General features: G+C 39.8%; 1 long non-coding RNA gene across 5 annotated transcripts in view; it reads right to left on the bottom strand.

Moving 5' to 3' along the window:
• The window catches only part of LOC127491634 (uncharacterized), a 68,593-nt gene that overhangs the window by 10,503 nt on the left and 34,918 nt on the right, over nt 1-23,172 (bottom strand). For 4 of the 5 annotated variants that reach the window (XR_011387624.1, XR_011387623.1, XR_011387627.1 and 1 more), the window contains exons 4-5: nt 21,228-23,089; nt 16,585-19,398 (exon numbers count right to left, since the gene is read on the bottom strand). This is a non-coding gene — a long non-coding RNA (uncharacterized lncRNA). Of the gene's footprint in view, nt 1-16,584; nt 19,399-21,227; nt 23,090-23,172 lie in introns of those variants that run through there. The other variant, XR_011387625.1, reaches the window with a different exon arrangement.

Here is a 23,172-nt window from a genome sequence, read left to right as displayed (position 1 = left end):
TAGCTAGTTTCTAAAAGGTGTTAGCAGGTCACTAAGCGTTTCTGACATTTCCAAGATTTCCATCAAAGGAGGATCACAGTCCATGCCTGAAACCAGGACCAAACTGGATCCAGGTTGTGTATGGCATTTCTTAAGTATCACTCCTCAGACTTGTATTATTAAGTGCATACTTCATGTTGAGCAATTTCTTAGCCATGGGCATACAAGAATAACTAAAATAAGTCCAAGGTTGAAGAAATCCAGTTAAAAAAATCAACCATGGTGAAACACTATAAAAGCATCCATTAAGCATAAGCCCTAGTGATAGGTGTTTAGAACAGTAATTAAAATCCACACATCCCCTATCAGACTCCAGTGTTCAATTTCCAGCTCCACTTTTACCTCCAGCTTCCTGCCAATGGTTACCTTGGAAAGGCAACAGGTGGAGGCTTGATTACTTGGGTTCTTGCCACTCATGTGGAAGAGTTAGACTAAGGTACAGGCTTGGGTCTCTTGCTTGGTGCAGCCCAGGTTATTGTAGGCATTTGGGGAATGAACCAGCCATTAAAGAATCTCTGTCTCTATCTGTATGTCTCTGCCTCTTTTCCTTTCAAGTAAATGAATAATTTAAAAAGTCGAAGGGCTCCCAGTCAGAGCCACAGACCTTATTCATTCTAAGCTGAAAAGCCCTTCACTCGGCCCAGCTTCCAAAGCAACCACTGCTGTCCAGGAGATGGCCAAGTAGGGTCAACAACATTGCAGGCAGAACTGCATATTAACTAAAAATGTTTTCCTTTTAGAAATGCCACCTGCCTTCTCTTCAAGCCAGCTTCTCCTCCCAGGCCAGCTAGATAATAGAAGTCAACAGTGTGCCTCCGTTATGATGTGCCATATGTAAAGAGATATAGAAAGGTCTGAGCCTCATAACTGAAAAGGTCTTAAGCCCACCTGATTATTTTCAAGCCCTTTCTGACGGTTTGTATTTGCATCTCAATTAAAAAAAAAAAAACACCTTGCTCATGGTTTAGATACTTTTCTTAGGGCCTCTAATAATGACTCTGTCCTCAGTTTTAGATCCTATGAGTTCAAACTGCTTGTTAGATTCGTTTTCTCCAGACTTAAAAAAAAGAAAATTTTAGGTGGCCATGCACATGAAACATCCCATGGAAACAGTTTCTGCAAGTTGGCACTGCATCCCCTTGGAGAAGCAACTTCCTGCTGGAACCCTGTCTTGATTCCCCTTCCCAAAGATGTGCCTTTTCAGCACAAAGCAAGCAGAGCGATCTTGGTCCAGTCCCTCCTAACAGATGTTAGGGTTTCAGTCTTCAGAAGTCTGATGGGTTAATAGGTAGTCAGGGGATCTCAATGGAATTTGATGTGTAAAACATTTGCTTCCTACCCGAAAAGGGAAGCAAGAAGAAACAGGCTGCCCTCCTTCCTTCCTTCCTTCCTTCCTTAGGAATCTCCAAATTTACCATAAGAATAGGAAGGGAGCTCTTCCTGAGATTATTGTGAAAACAAGTTACCTATCCCACCCTTAGCAGGCCAGACAGGATGGAGAATTGTCAAAGGAGGTCTTTGATGGTTTTGTCCCTGCCTGGTAACTGAATGCCGATCTGGTTGTCAAGTTTTGTTTGTTTGTTTGAAATTGTACTTAAAATGCCCACTGCTATGAGGCCTTTTGGGTTTTTCCTCTCTTGGAAGCCCGGCTCCATGCCACTCTGGCTGGAGGCCTTTGATTCTAATAAATACTTTTAAATCAAAAAAAAAAAAAAAAGGATCATTGCTAAGGAAATATTGATGAAAGATAAGAGGTTATCAAGCACAAAGAAAAACACTGTTCAAAATAAAGTAGTAAAATTCACCCATATGTTTATACATAAATATTTTAGATACACAAGATGTATTAGAAAACCTGATAAAGACACAACTATCAATATACAAGATTCGAAGCATCCGAAGAATACGTTTTGATTTTTCAAGTCCAAATTCCTTGAGAGAGAAATGTAATCATATACGATTTTACTCGTGAGTACTTCTCTGGCTTTATATTTCCCTCTTTCTAAACTATTGCCTTTACTTTATGTGTTGAAATTTTTTTCCCATAAAGGGCGAAGAAGCAATTATTTTAGGTACAGTGGCAAGTGCAGTTTTTTCTTTAGCTCCTAAATTCTGATGCTGCGTGAAAGCAGCCATACCAGCTAGTACCTAACCTTGTAGTCATTGCTGTGACCCAGAAAAGTTTGTTCATAGACAGAGATTTTTTAAAGATTTATTTCATTTATCTGAAAGTCAGAGTTATAGAGAGAGGTAGAGACAGAGAAGAGAGGTCTTCCATCTACTGGTTCACTCCCCAAATGGCTTCAACGTCTGGAGCTGAGCCAATCCAAAGCCGGGAACCAGGAGCTCCTTCCAGGTTTCCTGCGTGGGTACAGGGCCCCAAGGACTTGGGCCACCTTCTGCTGCTTTCCCAGGCACAGCACATTATCAGGGAGCTAGACTGGAAGTGGAGCAGCTGGGACTCGAACCAGCACCCAGATGGGATGCTGGTGCTGCAGGCAGGGCCTTTAGCCCTCTGCACCAGAGCGCTGGCCCCAACACAGATGTTTTAATTTCATGAGATTTCCATGTGCTTTGAAACATTGTTTTTCTTTTGGTTAGTTTTCCAATGAATGGAGAATGAAGTCTTTGTTAGATTGCAGACAATACAAGCAAAGGGCCAAGCTGAATTTGTATCCCAGGACATGGTTTTCTGACCCTTGTTACAGAAAATCATTGTAACTTAGAGGTTGAGGGCTTACAGTAGGAGTCAGGCTGTTACCAGAGAAGTAAAGGGTCCTTGTCTTCTCGCAAGAAAGAATTCAGGTGTGAGACAGAGAATAGTGGAAAGCAAAATAGCAAGGTTTATTAGGGTAGGGACATCCGTAAGAACGGATAGGCACCTCTCCAGACAGGACCTGAGAGAGAGTGCATAGTTCACATTTAGGCTGGGGCTTTTAAGGGGATGGGCCTTGCCTTCCCACCTTTTATCTCCCCCTCTCCTTATTCTCCTCCCGGAACAAAGGACTTGTTGGATGTAAATACAAAAATTCCTTTCTGAGTTTTTCCCATTGAAGATTTGTCAGACAGGGGGAGCCTGGCTGGCATCACTCCGCCTTAGAGGAAGAATGTTTATCAGGCCAGGTAGAAGGTGCAGGACCCCCTGGAAGGTCATCAGGATCCGGGCAGGACTTTAGAAATGCAGGCTGCACCTGGACGGTTATTTGGATGACTTTGAGATGCGGATGCTGGACGCTGTAGATGTCAATTCCATAGGTCTTTGTCACACACACATAAACCCATTTCTCACTTCCTACCTAACAAGGCTATGTGGGACTTGATCCCAGCTTCACCACTGCACTAGATATCTGGTCACGAGCTTGATAAGGAGAGTTCCAGTAGCTTGTCCAAGGTAAAGCCCCTTCTAGGTAAAGGGGAGCTATTTGAAAATTTTAAACAGGACAACAGAATAATCTAACTGCTGGCTCTGACTAAAGGTGGATTCTGGACAAGAGGAAACCAGTTCAACAAAGAGAGCAATTCTGAGCAGTCACAGAACAAGTTTCATTCATCTAATTGGCTTTTACTCATTGTTAGATCTGAAACATGAATACATCTGATTTCATTACAGTATGTATCTGTCCTGAATTTATTCTTCCTAATGTCATTTAGAAACACACTGTATTTCCCACTGCAAAGTAATTTAAGGTCAACTGTACATGATGACCTTGTGTGTATCATGTTTGATAGGATGCATTTGGAGTCTGTAAACTGCAGATAGGGATGCCTTTATGCTGTGCCTTTACTGGGAGTACACACCATCTGTTTCCTCTGCTGATACCGTATCTCAGTCCACAACATGGCTCCACATGAATAATGGAGATTGGTTTTTACAAGTCAGCTTTATCTGTTGCAGCAATGATTAATAACCCATGGCCAGCCTTGCTCACAAAAGGAGAGGAAACATATGAAAACAATTTTGAATCCGAATTTTGCAAGTAAGATTAAAGTCAGCGTGAGTCCACCATGGAATTTAGAGCTTTCCTTCATTGTGCTGTGTAAGGGAAAGACCACAGGCTTCGGATCCTGCCTGACTTGGGTTGGAAACCTCATTCCAAATTGTGCCTTTATCTGGACTTAGGACAATCTCTGAGAAATGAAGATAATGACACAACTTTAGAGTATCTGGGTGAAGACAAGTCACTTGTGGCACATGTAGGATTTAGAATGTGGTATGCTACAATGTATCGAGTTGAATTCTTTTTGGAATAGTGTGTGTGTGTTCTGGCCTTACTACAACCCAGAAAGTTCTCCTTCCTCCAAATGAGCTCATGATTTTTACTGAATGACTCCCATATTTCTGAAATGTATTTTTCCTCCATGGTTTCCCTGATTTTTCAGTACTCTCTCTCTTTTTTTTTTTTTTTTTTTGACTGGCAGAGTTAGACAGTGAGAGAGAGACAGAAAGAAAGGTCTTCCTTCCATTGGTTCACCCCACAAATGGCCGCTACGGCTGGCGTGCTACGCCAATCTGAAGCCAGGAGCCAGGTACTTCCTCCTGGTTTCCCATGCGGGTACAGGGCCCAAAGCACTTGGGCCATACTCCACTGCTTTCTGGGGCCACAGCAGAGAGCTGGACTAGAAGAGAAGCAACTGGGACAGAATCTAGCGCCCCAACTGGGATAGAACCTGGGGTTCCGGCGCCACAGGCAGAGGATTAGCCTAGTGAGCCTCGGTGCCGTCCATGTACTCTTTCATTTCTAAAATTCGTCATTTTAAAAATTCTCCTCAGTCCCAAAAAGACATACCCTGATCTGTGGTAACTAACAGAGTACCAAAACTATAATGTATAGGAGTGAAACTGACATTTTGAGATTCAATGATTGTTTACAGCCCTTGTCTACTGTTGAGGAACAGTGCTTTTTTTTTTTTTTTTTTTTTTCTCTTCTTACTATTTGTTGAACTCTTTACTTAGTGTAGGGTTAATCTTATGAGTATAAAGTAAACTAAAAATAGATCTTTGTAAAAATTAAGACAAGGAATAAGAGAGGAAGGAGTAGGAAGGGTGGGGGCATGAGCAGGAGGGAGGGCAGGATGGGAAGCATCACTACGTTCTTTAATCTGTATATATGAAATACATGAAATCTGTGCACTTTAAATAAAGTCAAATAAAAATAGGGTCATGCTAAAAGTAATGTTTGCATTATTTTCCAGATGTATTTATTCTTTAAATATTATACTTAGTGTGTTGCTAATAAAAACTGAAAGGAAAATTAAAAAATTACTTAATTAATTAATAAAATTCTCCTCCCTGGGCTACTTAAGCACCACATTCTTTGGTTTTCATTCCTCCCTGTCTGACTCTGATCTGATCTCCTTCTCCCTTGCCCATCCTCTTTCTATATACAAAAGGACACTAAACATTGGACCTCTTTGAGGGTCAGACCTAAATTACTGATTTTCCCTCAATATGCTAATTCTCTGAAAGATTGTTTACATTCATGGTTTTAATATGTTTAATATTGTTTACATTCATGGTTTTAAATATCATCTATTCCCTCATGACTCACAATATGTTGCCCTAACGCATGATTCCCCTTTGTGCTCCAGAACTGACTAAAGCCAAGTGACAACCTGACAACTCTCTCCGAAGGACAAATCTGACCATGTGTCCCCACGCCTTGAACCTTCCTGTGCTCTTTGCTGTGTTGTCAGTCTTTTCTGTTATACATTATCCTTGTTGTTCTTTGTCCTTGTTGTTCTTTGTCTTTCATCACACATATGTCATCCAGTACCAGGTTTCATCAATTTCCCTCATAAAATCTTTCTTCCCACCAAGATGGTCAGCTTGATGCCACTGATACTTTGGATGACTCTTAGTTTTGGTTGCATCCAGCACACTGTTGCAAGCTTTGCATCATATCTTGCAGCTTCTAATCAGATGCCAGTAGGCACTCCCTCCATGTGCTAACAATTAAAATGGCTCCATACATTCACCAATGTCCTGAGATGAGGGCTGAAAGCAAAATCCCAAATGAGAACCAGAACACCTGAAGCTCTGCCCAACTCACTTTAATGGCATTAGACTGGCATTCATCTGACCAGCTGAAACAGGCTTCTTTAAAAACAAAGAAATACTGCCACTATTTTCAAAATTTATTTCTTGATTTGACAGGCAAAGAGGGAGCTCCTATTTGCTGGTTCACTCTCCAGCTGCCCAGAATGGCTGGGAATGAGGTAAAGCCAAAGCCAAAACCAAGAATCAGAACTCAATCCTGGATCCCCATGTAGGTAGCAGGAACGTAATTACATGAGTTATCACTGCTGCCTCCCAGGGTCTGCATTACCAGCAAGCTGGAGTTAGAACTGGATGTAGTATTGAACACAGGCGCTCTGATACGGGAGTCAAGAGTCATAACCAGTGCCTTAACCACTAAGCCAAACATTCTTTTTTTTTTTTTTTTTTGCATTCTTCAAATTTTATTTATTTTATTTATTTATTTATTTTTATTTAGTAAATATAAATTTCCAAAGTACAGTTTATGGATTACAATGGCTTCCCCCCACCCCATAATTTCCCTCCCACTCGCACCCCTCCCATCTCCTGCTCCCTCTCCCACTCCATTCACATCAAGATTCATTTTCAATTATCTTTATATACAGAAGATCAATTTAGTATATATTAAGTAAAGATTTCAACAGTTTGCACCCACACAGAAACACAAAGTGTAAAATACTGTTTCAGTACGAGTTATAGCATTACTTCACATTGGACAACACATTAAGGACAGATCCCACATAAGAAGTAAGTACACAGCGACTCCTGTTGTTGACTTAACAATTTGACTCACTTGTTTATGGTGTCAGTAATCTCCCTAGGCTCTAGTCATGAGTTGCCAAAACTATGGAAGCCTTTTGTGTTCGCCAACTTTGATATTATGCCGACAGGGTCATAGTCAAAGTGGAAGTTCTCTCCTTCCTTCAGAGAAAGGTACCTCCTTCTTTGATGACCGACCCTGTTCTTTCCACTGGGATCTCACTCACAGAGATCTTTCATTTAGGTCTTCTTTTTTTTTTTTCCCCAGAGTGTCTTGGCTTTCCATGGCTGAAATACTCTCATGGGCTCTTCAGCCAGATCCGAATGCCTTAAGTGCTGATTCTGAGGTCAGAGTGCTGTTTAGGACATCTGCCATTCTATGAGTCTGCTGTGTATCCTGCTTCCCATGATGGATCATTCTTGCCCTTTTTGATTTTATCAGTTAGTATTAGCAGACAATAGTCTTGTTTGTGTGATCCCTTTGACTCTTAGACCTATCAGTGTGATCAATTGTGAACTGAAATTGATCATTTGGACTAGTGAGATGGCATTGGTACATGCCACCTTGATGGGATTGTATTGGAATCCTCTGGCACGTTTCTAACTCCAACATTTGGGGCAAGTCCGATTGAGCATGTCCCAAATTGTACATCTCCTCCCTCTCTTATTCCCACTGTTATATTTTTCAGAGATCACTTTTCAGTTAAAATTTAAACACTTAAGAATAACTGTGTGTTAATCACAGAGTTCAATCAATAGTACTAGAACAAAACAAAAAAATACTAAAATGGATAAAGTATTACATTGTACATCAACAGTCAGCACAAGAGCTGATCAAGTCACTGTTTCTCATAGTGTCCATTTCACTTCAACAGGTTTCCCCTTTGGTGCTCTGTTAGTGTCGCCTATCAGGGAGAACATATGATATTTGTCCCTCTGGGACTGGCTTAATTCACTCAGCATAATGTTTTCCAGATTCCTCCATCTTGTTGAAAATGACTGGGTTTCATTGTTTTTTGACTGCTGTAAAGTATTCTATAGAGTACATGTCCTGTAATTTCTTTATCCAGTCTACTGATAATGGGCATTTATGTTGGTTCCAGGTCTTAGCTATTGTGAATTGAGCTGCAATAAACATTAATGTGCAGACAGCTTTTTTGTTTGCTAATTTAATTTCCTTTGGGTAAATTCCAAGGAGTGGGATGGCTGGGTTGAATGGTAGGGTTATATTCAGGTTTCTGAGGAATCTCCAGACTGACTTCCATAGTGGCTTAACCAGTTTGCATTCCCACCAACAGTGGGTTAGTGTCCCTTTTTCCCCACATCCTCGCCAGCATTTGCTGTTGTTAGATTTCTGAATGTGAGCCATTCTAACTGGGGTGAGGTGAAACTTCATTGTGGTTTTGATTTGCATTTCCCTGATTGCTAGTGATCTTGAACATTTTTTCATGTGTCTTTCGGCCACTAGGATTTCCTCTTTTGACAAATGTCTATTGAGGTCCTTGGCCCATCTCTTGAGTGGGTTGTTTGATTTGATATTGTGGAGTTTCTTGATTTCTTTGTAGATTCTGGTTATCAACCCTTTATCTGTTGCATAGTTTGCAAATATTTTTTCCCATTCTGTCGCTTGCCTCTTCACTTTCCTGTTTCTTTTGCAGTACAGAAACTTCTCAATTTGATGCAATCCCAAATGTCAATTTTGGCTTTGACTGCCTGCGCCTCCAGGGTCTTTTCCAGGAAGTCTTTGTCAGTGCCTATATCTTGCAGGGTTTCTCCATTGCTCTCTAATAATTTGATGGTGTCAGGTCATAGATTTACATCTTTAATCCATGTTGAGTGGATTTTTGAGTAAGGTGAAAGGTAGGGGTCTTGCTTCATGATTCTGCATGTGGAAATCCAATTTTTCCAGCACCGTTTATTGAATAGACTGTCCTTACTCTGGGGATTGGTTTTAGATCCTTGATGAAATATAAGTTGGCTGTAGATGTTTGGATTGGTTTCTGGTGTTTCTATTCTGTTCCATTGGTCTATCCATCTGTTTCTGTACCAGTACCATGCTGTTTTGATAACAACTGTCCTGAAATCTGGTATTGTGATGCCTCCAGCTTTGTTTTTATTGTAAAAGAATGCTTTAGCTATTCGAGGTCTCCTGTGTCTAGATATGAATTTTAGCATCAATTTTTCCAGATCTGAGAAGAATGTCTTCGGTATTTTGATGGGTATCACATTGAATCTGTAAATTGCTTTTGGGAGAATGGACATTTTGATGATATTGATTCTTCCAATCCATGAGCATGGAAGATTTTTCCATTTCTTGGTATCCTCTTCTATTTCTTTCTTTAAGGTTTTGTAATTTTCATCGTAGAGACATTGAACATCCCTGGTTAAGTTTATTCCAAGGTATTTGATTGGTTTTGTAGCTATTGTGAATGGAATTGATCTTAGAAGTTTTTCCTTAGCCATGGCATTGTCTGTGTATACAAAGGCTGTTGATTTTTGTGCTTTGATTTTATATCCTGCTACTTTGCCAAACTCTTCTATGAGTTCCAATAGTCTCTTAGTAGAGTTCTTTGGATCCCCTAAATAAAGAATCGTATCATCTGCAAAGAGGGATAGTTTGAGTTCTTCCTTCCCAATTCATATTCCTTTAATTTCTTTTTCTTGCCTAATAGCTCTGGCTAAAACTTCCAGAACTCTATTGAATAGCAGTGGTGAGAGTGGGCATCCCTGTCTCAGATCTCAGTGGAAATTCTTCCAACTTTTCCCCATTCAATAGGATGTTGGTCGTGGGTTTTTCATAAACTGCTTTGATTATATTGAGGAATGTTCCTTCCATACCCAGTTTACTTAGAGTTTTCATCATGAACGGGTGTTGTATTTTATCAAATGCTTTCTCTGCATCTATTGAGATAATCATATGGTTTTTCTTCTGCAGTTTGTTAATGTGGTGTATCACGTTGATTGTTTTGCGAACATTGAACCATCCCTGCATACCAGGGATAAATCCCACTTGGTCTGGGTAGATGATCTTTCTGATGTGTTATTGCATTCTATTGGCCAGAATTTTATTGAGGATTTTTGCATCTATGTTCATCAGGGATATTGGTCTGTAATTCTCTTTCAATGCTGCATCTTTTTCCGGCTTAGGAATTAAGGTGATGTTGGCTTCATAGAAAGAATTTGGGAGGATTCCCTCTTTTTCAATTGTTCTTAATAGTTTGAGAAGAATTGGAGTTAGTTCTTCTTTAAATGTCTGGTAGAATTGAGCAGTGAATCCATCTGGTTCTGGGCTTTTCTTTGTTGGGAGGGCCTTTATTACTGTTTCAATTTCCATCTCAGTTATGGGTCTGTTTAGGTTTTCGATGTCTTCCTGGTTCAATTTAGGTAGGTTGCATGTGTCCGGGAATCTATCCATTTCTGATAGATTTCCCTGTTTGCTGGCATACAAGTCCTTGTAATAATTTCTGATAATTCTTTTTATTTCTGTGGTGTCTGTTGTTATGTTTCCTTTTTCATCTCTGATTTTATTGATTTGGGTCTTTTCTCTTTTTTTAGTTAGTTGGGCCAATGGGGTGTAAATTTTGTTTATTTTTTCAAAAAACCAGCTCCTCATTTGGCTGATTTTTTTGTATTTTTTTTATTCAATCCTGTTGATTTGCTCTCTGATTTTAATTATTTCTCTTCTCCTACTAGATTTGGGTCTGGTTTGCTGCAGATTTTCTAGATCCTTGAGATGAATTGAAAGCTCATTTATTTGGTGCCTTTCCAATTTCTTGATGTAGGCACCTATTGATATAAACTTTCCTCTTAACACTGCTTTTGCTCTATCCCATAAGTTTTGGTATGTTGTGAAGTTATCCTCATTTACTTCCAGAAAGTTTTGATTTCTCTTTTGATTTCTTCTATGACCCATTGTTCATTCAGGAGCATGTTGTTCAATCTCCATGTGTTTGCATATGCTCTAGGGATTCCTGAGTTGCTAATTTCCAACTTCATTCCTTTATGGTCTGAGAAGCTGCATCGTATGATTCGAATTCTTTTGAATTTGCTGAGACTTGCTTTATGGACTAGTATGTGGTCAGTCCTAGAGAAGGTTCCATGTACTGCTGAGAAGAATGTAAATGTTTTATGTGTAGGATGAAAAGTTCTGTAGATTCACTCTTAAAGTAGGCTTCCAGCTAGCCACTTACATCTACATTCTCCTTCCCATCCTTTTTACACCTGAGCATAGTTACCCTAGTGGTTATACTTGTGAGAGCTGAAGGCAAACTCCAAGAGTCTGCTCTGTGCAGTCACTGTGTGAGTCAGTTAATAGGAGACAACTAATGTCTCCCTCGATCTCTTCACAGTTAGAATGGGGAAAAGAATACAAAACTCATAAGACTGTCATGAGGATCAAATTTGCTATTCATGTGTGATTCTCAGAGCAATGCCCACCTCAGGGCATCAGCTCTCATTGAATATTAGCTATGGTAGCCAGAAAGGTCTTTCAAAAACAGAAATCCACACAAATTCTCTGCTGAGAAATAAAAGTATTCAAAAACCTTCAATTTAATGGCTCTTAAAAAGACAGCCTGTAGCATAGCATTGCCTCTTGGTCTGATGTTGCATGAAGCTCCCTCTAAGACAACAAAATACCTTGTTGGTTTCTGTTTGGATGGTTTCCTGTTTAACTATGATGTACAAAACATGCATCTTGCATGCCCCAGTCTTGGTGGCTGTTGGATTCCCTGGAATTCTGCCCTTCCCCCAACTCTGCCCTCACCCCACCACTGCATCCCTGGATCCCCTAGCTCAGTTTTCACCCCATCACCACTTCCACAGAGAATCCATTTTAGCCTCTGTGACTACATTTATAATTCCTATTTCATCAGCTGAATTCAATTTGTTTTGTGTGATTCTCTGTTAAATGTGCACTTTCTTCATGAGATTTTGAATTCTTTAAAAGTTAATATTTATTGTTGTCTTTGTTGTTTTTATAATTTTTGCTTACTGTTAGATTCATGTGGAACATAAATCAGCACTTACAGCCATTCAATAAACAATTCATATAGTATGAAAGTGTATGAAGGTGTACAATTTATAGCTTATTAAACTACTTATAAAGTTAATGTTCATTGCTTTGTAAAAAAACAGACACCTTTGCTAAGTTTCTTGATAAAGCAAATATTGAGTGGGAAAGCTGAGTAGTATTCTATGTATATGTACCACATTTTCTTTATCCATTAGTCAGTGGATGGACATTTAAGTCGTTTCCATTTCTTGGCTATTGTGGATAAGATGGCAATAAACACAGGAATGCAGATGTTGCTTCCACAGACTGATTTCATTTCCATTAGATATATATCCAGTCATTGGATACTCATATGGTATCTCTATTTTAGTTTTTGACAATTTTCCAAACCGTTTTCCACAATGACTACACTAATTTACATTCTCATCAACAGTGTGCAAGAGTTCACTTTCTCTACACCCTTGTCAGTGTATGTTACCTTTCTCCTTTGGTAATAGTGCAAATGGAGAGAGGTGATATTTCACTGTGATTCAGGTTTGCTATTCTCTGATGACAGTTATGTCCACCCTTTTTTCATGACCTGTTGGCAATTTGAATATTTCCTTATAGAAAATGTCTAGCTAAAGTATGCCTTCTTTTTAAATTGAATTTTGTGAGGATTTTTTTTTTTTTGCTGCCGAGTTCCTCATACATTGCTCTTATTAACCCTTTGTTATATGTATAATTTGCAAATATTTTCTCCCACACTGTAGGTTGTCTCTTCACTCTGTTGATTATTTCCTTTGCTACACTGAAGCACCTTAATTTGATGAAATTCCATTTATCTAAGTTTGCTCCTGCTTTTTGTTTTTAGGGTCTGATTAAAAAAAAAAAAAACACACCAGTCTTACCTATTCCAATATCCTGAAACATTTCCCCTGTGTTTTCATATAATAGTTTCAAAGGTGAAGTCTTACATTTAGGTCTTTATTCCATTTTCTGTTTATATTGTGTACATCTTGAGAGACTGGATATACTTCTCCCTTATCCTTGCCAATGTTTAGTCTTATCACTGTTTGTGCTGTTTTTGTTGTTGTTGTTTTAGCCATTTTGATAGGTATGCAGTAATATCTGATTGTAGTTTGGATTTGCATTTCCCTGATGGCTAAGAATGTTGAAAATCTCCATGTGCTTATTTACCATCTGTGTATTCTCTTAAATGATTTTTTCTTTTTTCCTAACTTTTGAAGTTTCAGAGTCCTCTATAAATTCTAATTACTAGTTCTTTGCTAAATGTGTAATTTGCAAATATTTTCTCCCTATAGTTTGTGTTTTGTCCATTCAATGGGTCTGTCATAGAGCAGATATTTTGTATTTTTTGAGGTCTAATTTAGCTTTGTTTTTTCCTTTTATGTACCTTGTTTTCCCATTGAAGTGCTATCTACATTTTATTGTTTACATTTGTATGAACCATCTCAAAACACAATTAATGAATGACCTAAAGAACCCATGGCTTAGTTTCCTTCTCTATAATATTAATTGAGGTTCTCTACAGAAACAGAATCAAAGGGGGGTGGGGGAGAGAGAAAGACAGAGAGAGAGAGAGGGAGGGAGAGTCAATAAGTCTCACAATATGCTTTGCAATCATTTGCATGCATAAGATCTATGTAAGCCAATAAATTCCCATCCAAATATGAAGCCTTGAGAGCCAGAGGCCCCAGTTATGTAAGTCCATGTCCAAGGGAAGACAGAGACTAATGTCACTACTGAAGAGTCAGGCTGAGAAAGTTAATGCTCTACTCTTCCACCATTTTTATTCTACTCAGTTCCTCAACAGACTGGATGATTCTCACTCACCTAAGGGAGGGTAATGTGTTTCACCTGGTCTACAAATAACACTAACCTCTTACAGAACACTCTCTCAGATACACACAGAAATGCTTACTCAAGTAGTGGGGCTCCCTATAACCCAGACAAGCTGATAGTACATCTATCATCAACACTCACATTTGAGGTCAGCGCTGTGGCATAATGGGTTAAAGCCCTGGCCTAAAGCACTGGCGGCATCCCATGTGGGCACCGGTTCTAGCCTCAGCTGCTCCTCTTCCAATCCAGCTCTCTGCTATGGACAGGGAAAGCAGTAGAAGATGGCCCAAGGCCTTGGGCCCCTATACCCACGTGGGAGACCCGGAAGAAGCTCCTGGTTCCTGACTTCGGATTGTTGCAGCTCTGGCCATTGTGGCCATCTGGGGAGTGAACCAGCAGATGAAAGACCTCTCTCTGTCTCTACCTTTCTCTATAACTCTGTCTTTCAAATAAAATAAATCTAAAAAATAAAAATAAAAACCAAAACTATTGCATCCAACATCTATATACAAAAGCCTATCTCTAAAGAGTTATTGAGATAGTCTTTCTCGGATGAATCACACAAACTTTTTTTTTTAATTGTAATTTTAATTTTTAATTGGTTTTTAACAGATTCAGTATTTTTTTTTAAACTTTTATTTAATGAATATAAATTTCCAAGGTACAGCTTATGGATTACAATGGCTTCCCCCCCATAACGTCCCTCCCACCCACAACCCTTCCCTTTCCCATTCCCTCTCCCCTTCCATTCACATCAAGATTCATTTTCGTTTCTCTTTATATACAGAAGATCAGTTTAGCATACATTAAGTAAAGATTTCAACAGTTTGCTCCCACACAAAAACATAAAGTGAAAAATACTGTTTGAGTACTAGTTATAGCATTAAATCTCAATGTACAGCACACTAAGGACAAAGATCCTACATGAGGAGTAAGTGCACAGTGACTCCTGTTGTTGACTTAACAAATTAACACTCTTGTTTATGGCATCAGTAATCACCCTAGGCTCTTGTCATGAGCTGCCAAGGCTATGGAAGACCCCTGAGTTCACTGACTCTGATAATTTTTAGACAAGGCCATTATGCATATAAATCAATTCATGTAACTTTCTTTTTTTATTTTATTTATTTATTTTTTGACAGGCAGAGTTAGACAGTGAGAGAGAGAGAGACAGAAAGAAAGATCTTAATTTTTCGGTTGGTTCACCACCCAAATGGCGGCTATGGCCAGCGTGCTGCACCGATCCAAAGCTGGGAACCAGGTGCTTCCTCCTGGTCTCCCATGCGGGTGCAGGGCCCAAGCACTTGGGCCATCCTCCACTGCCTTCCTGGGGCACAGCAGAGAGCTGGACTGGAAGAGGAGCAACCGGGACAGAATCCGGCGACCCAACCAGGACTAGAACCGGGGGTGCCGGCACCACAGACGGAGGATTAGCCTAGTGAGCCGCGGCACCAGCCAAATTACACAAACTTAAAGAATAGACTCGAGCAGCCATCAGCTACTCATGTTTCTATTCAATTAGCTGGATACAGCTAGGCACATAGATGAGAGGAAAACAATTATATTAACATACACATGTAAACGTTAGGTGTGTGATGTATGAGAGCAATTAAAGACATTTAGAATAAAAAGATGATTACTTGGAATTATCCAAGAAGGCAATCCATTTCATTAGACTCACAGGTTAGAATTTTATATTCTCCCAATATCTCCCTCACAGAATCAAATAGCATCTATTATATGAATGGAGTAAAGACTGAGTTAATTTCTTTCATGAAGAAATACTAGATTGGGATGAATACAAAAGAATGGAATGGATTCAATACTCATGTTACCTCTCTAAGAACATATAATCTAGATCAGAATACGATATATATCAGAGGGATTTGAGAACTCTATAGGTAATAATAGGTCACAGCTGTTATCCATGTTAGAGATGGTGAGGACCAGGTCTCACAGACAGCCTTCTGCAAAGAGCGTTCTAAGAATCTTAGGGAGGTGAACTTAGTTTTTAAAAAATTTTTTTTTTAAATTTATTTGACAGATAGAGTTAGACAGTGAGAGAGAAAGACAGAGAGAAAGGTTTTCCTTCCGTTGGTTCACTCCCCAAATGGCAGCTACGGCCGGAGCTACACAGATCCGAAGCCAGGAGCCAGGTGCTTCTCCTGGTCTCCCATGGGGTGCAGGACCCAAGCACTTGGGCCATCCTCCACTGCCTTCCCGGGCCACAGCAGAGAGCTGGACTGGAAGAGGAGCAACTGGGACTAGAACCCTGCGCCCATATGGGATGCCGGCGCCAAAGGTGGAGGATTAACCGAATGAGCCACGACGCTGGCTCTGGGAGGTGAATTTAAAGGAGAGTTAACTGAAATTTGTTTTGAGATAACAGGAGAGAAATGATAACTATGCTTGCAGTTGCGAGGAGCTGGAGAGACTCCTGGAAAAAATTGCTTAAGCAAGGTGCTCAAGAGTAAATGGTGGGAAAGCAGCAGCTTAAAATTGAAATCAGGTAACTTGGTTCATTCAATTTATTGGTGTTTAAGTAAGGAATAAGGTTAGGGTTTTTCATTTCTTTGTTTTTCTTACATGGACATCACTCTCTTGCCTTTTTCTGATCCTTCACAATTCTTTCTGTAACATCCCATAAAACTACTCTAATGCATATTCTGTGCTTCACGCTTTTCAATGCCTTTCTCTAGTTTTTCCTTGCACCCATTGTAGTCAGAATTTTACCAAAACCCCTAAAAAATCTCGATTCTCTATTTATCACTATCATCTATCATCTATCTATTATCTGTCTTCTATCTATCATTTCTCATCTATCTTTCTTTCTCTCTTCCTCAGTCCCCAATTGCTCCAGAGTCATTTTTTAAAAAAAATCATCCTTTGGAATTGCTTTTGTATTTTTGTCATATACCAGCTGAGCATGTTTATGTAGGCCTATTTCTGGACTTTCTGTTCTGTTTCATTGATCTACATGTCATTTCTCCACCAGTGCTACACCATATTTATCAATCCACAGAAATATTAGTCCTTGATATTTTTACCAACTTCTTATTACTATTATTATTGTTATTAGCAGTAGTAGTAGTACTCTCCTAGTACCATGCTCAGGGCAGATATCCTTGATCTGATCCTCATTTTATATGGAAGGAAATCATTCTTTTGCCAGTAAGTAGATACCTAATTGTAGCTCATTTATATATGCTCCTCAGCAAGTTGATGAAATTCCTCTTGATTCCTAATTCACTGAGGAATTTTGCTACAAGTAGGCTTTGAATTCTGTCAAATATTGTTCTATATTAATTTATGATACTATGATTTTTTTCCTTTATTCCGAAAATTATTTTAAATGGCTTCCATTTGCCATAAGAATGACTTTAATCACCCTGTTAGTTTTTAAAAATATGTTCATTGGTTTTAAAATTATATGTTGACTACTTAATGCCTTACGTAATGATTCCATTACCTAGTATTTTGGTTTCTATTCTTTCTAATCAGGAATCAATCATTTCATTCTCCTGAAAATAATATTTCTAAACTTATGGCTGACTTTTTACTTTTTTCAGATTTTACATTTTCAGAAGTAAATGTCTGATATGCCTAGATGTGATTTTCTTTGTGTTTATCTGGTTTATTGTTTGTAGGGTTTCTTGAATTAGTGGTTGATTTCATCAGCAATAAATAAATACATAAATTCTGTAGCTGGCATTGTGGCATAGCCACATACCCCATTGTAGCGCCAATTGGTGTCCTGGTTGCTCCACCTTCAATCCTACTCTCTGCATACGACCTGAGAAAAGCAGTGGGAAATGGGCCAAGGATTTCAGTTTCTGCTACCCATGTGGGAGACCAAATGAAACTCTTAGCTCCTGGCTTCAGCCTGACCCAGCACTAGCCACTGTGGCCATCTGAGGAGTGAACAAATGGACGGAAGATCTCTCTCTCTCTCTCTCTCTCTCTCTGTGTTTGTGTGTGTGTGTGTGAGTGTTTCCTTCTCTCTGTAACTCTACCTTTTAAATGAATATGTTTAAAATGTTTAAAAAATATTCTTTTACAAGCTCTTCACGTTTAGTGCTTAGACTCCAATTACACACGTTGGACCATGTAATTTCATATTTTTCCATGAGTCCCAGATGGCCTGTTCATCACTTTTGTCTTTGAATGCCAGTTTTCTGATCCTTTGTCTTGCTGTGTTGTCTCCTGGAAAGTTCATCAAATTACTTCTCATTTATGATGTATTTTTGTTTTTAGTTGTAAACTATTTGCTTCCTCTTTGTAGTTTCTTTTGTGTTGCCAAAATTCCTTATCTGATAATATATATCACCTTCCCTTTTCCCATATATATACAAAATTATAATTTGTACAATATTTTATATAGTTATATATATTTATATACAGTTATAACTTTATGCATAGTTATAGTTTGTACAGGATTTTTATATTATTATATATTCATACACATTTATAACTATGCACATAGTTATTATTACAAAATTTGGCTCCCTAAACTCAGGCAGACATTGAAATCTCAAAGCTTTATGTTAATGTTAATGGATTAACAGTTGATGGATTAAGGATGGCGGCTTGATCCAATCATGGTGTCTGAAGACTGGGCCTTGAAAAGGAATCGGATTGGATTAGGTTTTGGAGATGGAGCCCTATGATTAAATCGCAATGGCTTTATAAGGAGGTGACCTAGGGAAAATAAATGAAGCCTGTGCTCCTTGTCTCTCTGCTTCTTGACTCAACACTGGTTGGTCCTCACATATTCTGCTAGCCTCTGCCAGACACTGGACTAATAGACTCAACTGATCCTGGACCATGAACCTTTAGACCATGAACAAAAATCCTTCCTGGATAGCTCACCTTAGGTGTTTTAGTCATAGTAATGAAGAGCTAATACACCACAGGTCTTCAAAAAGTTCATTAGAAATGTGCATTTTCTTTTCATTACATTTTTCCATGAACTTTTTGAAGTATCCTTACATTTACTATAGTTACTTTCTTCATGTCTTACTTTTAGTGAGGATCTTGGTATTCATGGGTAGACTGTCTATTTCATCTAACTGTTCCAGAGCCTTTGCTGAAATCCTGCCTGCAGAAATGGGCCTATAAAGAAAGAATATACTGGTGGTTGCAGACACCTTTGGTTTGGGCCTCCTCAGAGTGTTAATTCCTCATGCCAGCCTTCACAGGACCATTACGTTTGATCTTAAGTTAGGATGTTCTCCTTAGTATTCTCTATGTTTGTTCATACTGGCTCTCAACCCAGATATAAAAGTATCCCTAGGGATCCAGTAGTCCTTTCTGAACTTAGATCATATATGCTCTGTGTTTTACAATTACCTGTATTTATTTAGTTATAAAGATGTACGTGCCAGTCTCTTGCAACTTCTTACAGCTGAATTAGGAAAAGAAAGATCCCCATCATCCTTCTTAATCATTCCTCTAAAAGCCTTCCACTGGCATGCCATCGGCCCTGTGACAGTGCCCATCTTTAAGGTTGACTTCAAGACCAGCAAGGTCCAGGCTTCTGTAACCACCGACCTCCTCTATTGCATTCTCCTTCCCAGTTACTTACTGTCACGCTGACCCTTGGCTCTTCCTCTAACACGTGAGGTATCATCACAGCTCTTCACATATTGTTTCTCTTTGAGGGGAAGCCATTTGCCAATGACAGTATGCATGATTCCTTGTTTTCCTTCAAATTTTGAAACCAAACAAAAAGAGTAAACAACAGCAGCAGAAAAAAAAAAAAAAAAAAGAAGAAAAGAAAAACAGAAGGCAAAAAGAACGAACGAATCAAAGACCTATCTCATAGTAATTGTTCTGGCCACACTTGAAAGTTGCACTTCTTTTTGCAATTTTCTCTCTTTCTTCCTTTTTTTCTTTTTCTCTATAGCATTTATTACCTCCTTACACAAGGTGATATTATGTGCATTGTGTGTGTCACATGTACTAATTTATCCTTCTCTTCCCAATTAAATATCAGCTTCATTCACGCTAGGATTGATATACCCCCAATGCTTAAGACAAAGCTAGCACAAATTAGCTGATTGTTTATTATAATGTGAACACAAAATATTAACACAAAGGTTGAAAACATGATTATCTATTCTGTAATTAGTGATTTATGGCCACTGAGGTAGGCATAAGTTTCACATACGATATCATGAAGTGAGAAACCCTGATAGAGGTGGGCATTGTGGTGCTGTGGGTGAAGCCACTGCTTGCAATGCCCACATCCCTTGCCAGAGTACCTGTCTGAATCCTGGCTATTTCACTTCCAATCCAGTCTTCTGCTAACACACCTCAGAAGGCAGCAGACAATGGCTCAAGATCTTCGACCCCTACTACCCATGTAGAAGACCTAGATGGAGTTCCTGACTTCTGGCTTTGGCCAGACCCAGCCCAAGCTTTTAGGGGACTGAAACATCAGTTGGAAAATGTCTCTCTTTCTCTCCTTCTCTCTCTGTCACTCTGCCTTTAAATAAATAAATAAAGCTTAACAACAATGACAAAAAGAAGGAGTGATTTTTATTGGATGTATCTTTTCTTTTTTTTTATTTTGACAGGTAGAGTTATAGACAGTGAGAGAGAGAGAGAGAGAGAGAGAGACAGAGAGAAAGGTCCTCCTTCTGCTGCTTCACTCCCCAAATGGCCGCTACAGCTGGTGCTTCGCCGATCCAAAGCCAGGAGCCAGGTGCTTCTCCTGGTCTCCCATGTGGGTGCAGGGCCCAAGCACTTGGGCCATCCTCCACTGCACTCCTGGGCCATAGCAGAGAGCTGGCCTGGAAGAGTAGTAACTGGGACTAGAACCCAATGCCCATATGGGATGCCAGCACTGCAGGCAGACGATTAACCAAGTGAGCCATGGCGCCGGCCCTGGGTGTATCTTTTCTCATGATATGTGTGTTTGTAGTTAGGACAATCTTTTTTTTTTTGACTTTTGTTTGGTGAATATAAATTTCCAAAGTACAACTTTTGAATTATAATATCTTTTCTCCTCATAACCTCCCTCCCACTCGCAAAATCAGGCACTCTAGGGCATTGCTGCTGAACCACTCAGGGTCTTCTTTTCTGACATCCCATTACAAGGCTTTCTGGGTTTGTTGCTGAGTGAGGTCTCAGGTGTTTTAGCCACTGCTGCTCTGTGAACTTCCCTCATCAGAAGAGGCTTCAGGAGGACCCTGGAACTCCTTGAAAGCTGGAAAGTGTTGAGTGTCTGAGACCAGTAACTTGTGGCCCACAGGATGTGAACTGGGTCAGTAGCCAGGACCCTGGTGTCCTCTCCTGTCTCTAAATGAAGTGAGTTTGTGTGAACCCTGGAACCTTACAGCTCTGGTGGAATGAGAAGGCCATGCCAAGGTGGCCGCTGGCAAGCGAGCATCAGTTACTCAGGAATGGCTTTGAAACCCACCTGGCAAAGGAGCCTGCCTGGCAACAGGCTGTGATTGGATGGCTTTGAATCCCACCTAGCAATGGAGCCTGCCTGACAACAGGCTATGATTGGATGGTTTTGAATCCCACCTGGCAATGGAGCCTGCCTGACAACAGGCTGTGATTGGATGGCATTGGAAACTTCCTGGCAACAGGCTGTGATTGGTTGGGGCATAGACTGCCCCTTGACCGGATTGGCTGGTCTTGGCTATATAAGATGTTGTACCAACTGAAATAAATGAGTCTGCGGGCTTCTTTCCTCAAACCTGCTTTCACCTGAAAAAAAAAAAAAAAAAAAAAAAACAATGACAAAAAGAAATCCTGGTTAACTTAACCAATTGACCCTTTCATTAATATTGTATCTGTTGAATTCTATCTATCTAGTTTAAATGTATAGTTAGGCATCTCCTTAGAAATCCTAAGAATACTACAGACATTAGTGAGTATGGTCTGAAGCATTTTATTTGCTCCTGAAAGAGTCACTGTTCACATGCCTGGGCAATTCCCACCTGTTGAAACAAGGACAGCAACTAAGTACACAGCCCTCACATGATCCAGTCAAGAGGTACTATTGATTTGTGTGTTAAATAGATTTATTTCAAAATGAGTACAAAATAGAAAATAACTTTAGCATTTTTTTCCTCAAACTTGACAACATTGAAAGTACAGGACAACAGGAACTATATGAAGTCATGGGCAAACTCCATATCTTTGCTGGGTGGCCTTTAGTTTGGTTGAGTCAGCCTGGGTTGCTGACCTGCCCATCTCCCCACAGGAAAGGTAATGCAGGACAGCATGATAGTGTGAGCAGTGCTCAGTAGCACTGGCTTACAATCTAAATTATACAAGATACTAATTGTGGAACTACCTCGAATCTCAGTTTCCTTATCTAAAAGTGCCATTACTGATCATGTGTGACCAATATAATAGCTATAAATATCATGTGTGAAGGCCTGGCATTGTGGAGCAGCAAAGCCAGCATGCAACACTGGCATCCCATATGGGCACCAGTTTGAGTCCTGGCTGCTCCACTTCTGGTCCACTTCCTTGCTAATGATCCTGGGAAAGCAACGAAAAAATGGCCTAGGTGTTTGAGCCCCTGCCATCCGTGTGAGAGACCCAGGTAGAGATGCAGGCTCCTGGCTTTGGCCTGGCCTGGCACCTGCTCCCATTGATGTGGCTACTTCGGGAGTGAACCAGCAGAAGGAAGATCTTACTCCCTGTATGTCTCTAAATAACTCTGTCTTTCAAGCAAATGAATAAATCTTTTTAAAAAATTGTATGTATGAAGAACCATGCATGTGCTAGGATCTCAACTGATGGGAGTTAGTGAAGCAATTAACGTTTTTTAAAGGGACCTGTGCTTGTAATTAGTGTCCATAGAATCCATGGTGACTAAACATGCAAGTTAAGTTTAGTCACTATGTTAAGTTCTCCAGCTTTCCAAGGACCTCTGACCCTTGGGGATATTCTGGAGAAAGGCTTTGTAGGACTAACAATGTGAGAAACTTATGTATATTTGTGAAACTTAACAACAATGAAAATATTTACTAATCATTGGCATATATTTTTAAATATAATAATATCAAGCCAACTATTTTTACTCAGAGGTATATAGAAGGTTTCATACATTTTAAAATATATTAAGTTATGAAATAGTCTAAATTAACTGTGAATTTTGTATCATGTAAAAATGGATTTGTGTACCTATTAGTTAATACTTATTGAGATTTGCCAAGTCTTCTCCAAGTGACCAGCAAATGTGAAAATAGCCCAGTGCTGTCTGATGGTTGGGGAGGAAGATCCACCTGGGCAGAAGGTGGGAGATGAGGATGAAAAGCAGATGTGCACACCAGGCACTAACAAGGGGCAAACAGAACATAAATGTGGTTATCTGTGCAGCAAGGCCTCCCAAGTGCATCTATCATTGCAAGTTGTCATTGTGAAAAAACCTTGGCCGGCGCCGCGGCTCACTAGGCTAATGCTCCGCCTAGCGGCACCGGCACACCGGGTTCTAGTCCCGGTCGGGGCGCCG

Source organism: Oryctolagus cuniculus, chromosome 3, assembly GCF_964237555.1.
Source record: "Oryctolagus cuniculus chromosome 3, mOryCun1.1, whole genome shotgun sequence".
NCBI classification, from domain to species: domain Eukaryota; kingdom Metazoa; phylum Chordata; class Mammalia; order Lagomorpha; family Leporidae; genus Oryctolagus; species Oryctolagus cuniculus.
This window is presented reverse-complemented; position numbering and strand designations above follow the sequence as displayed.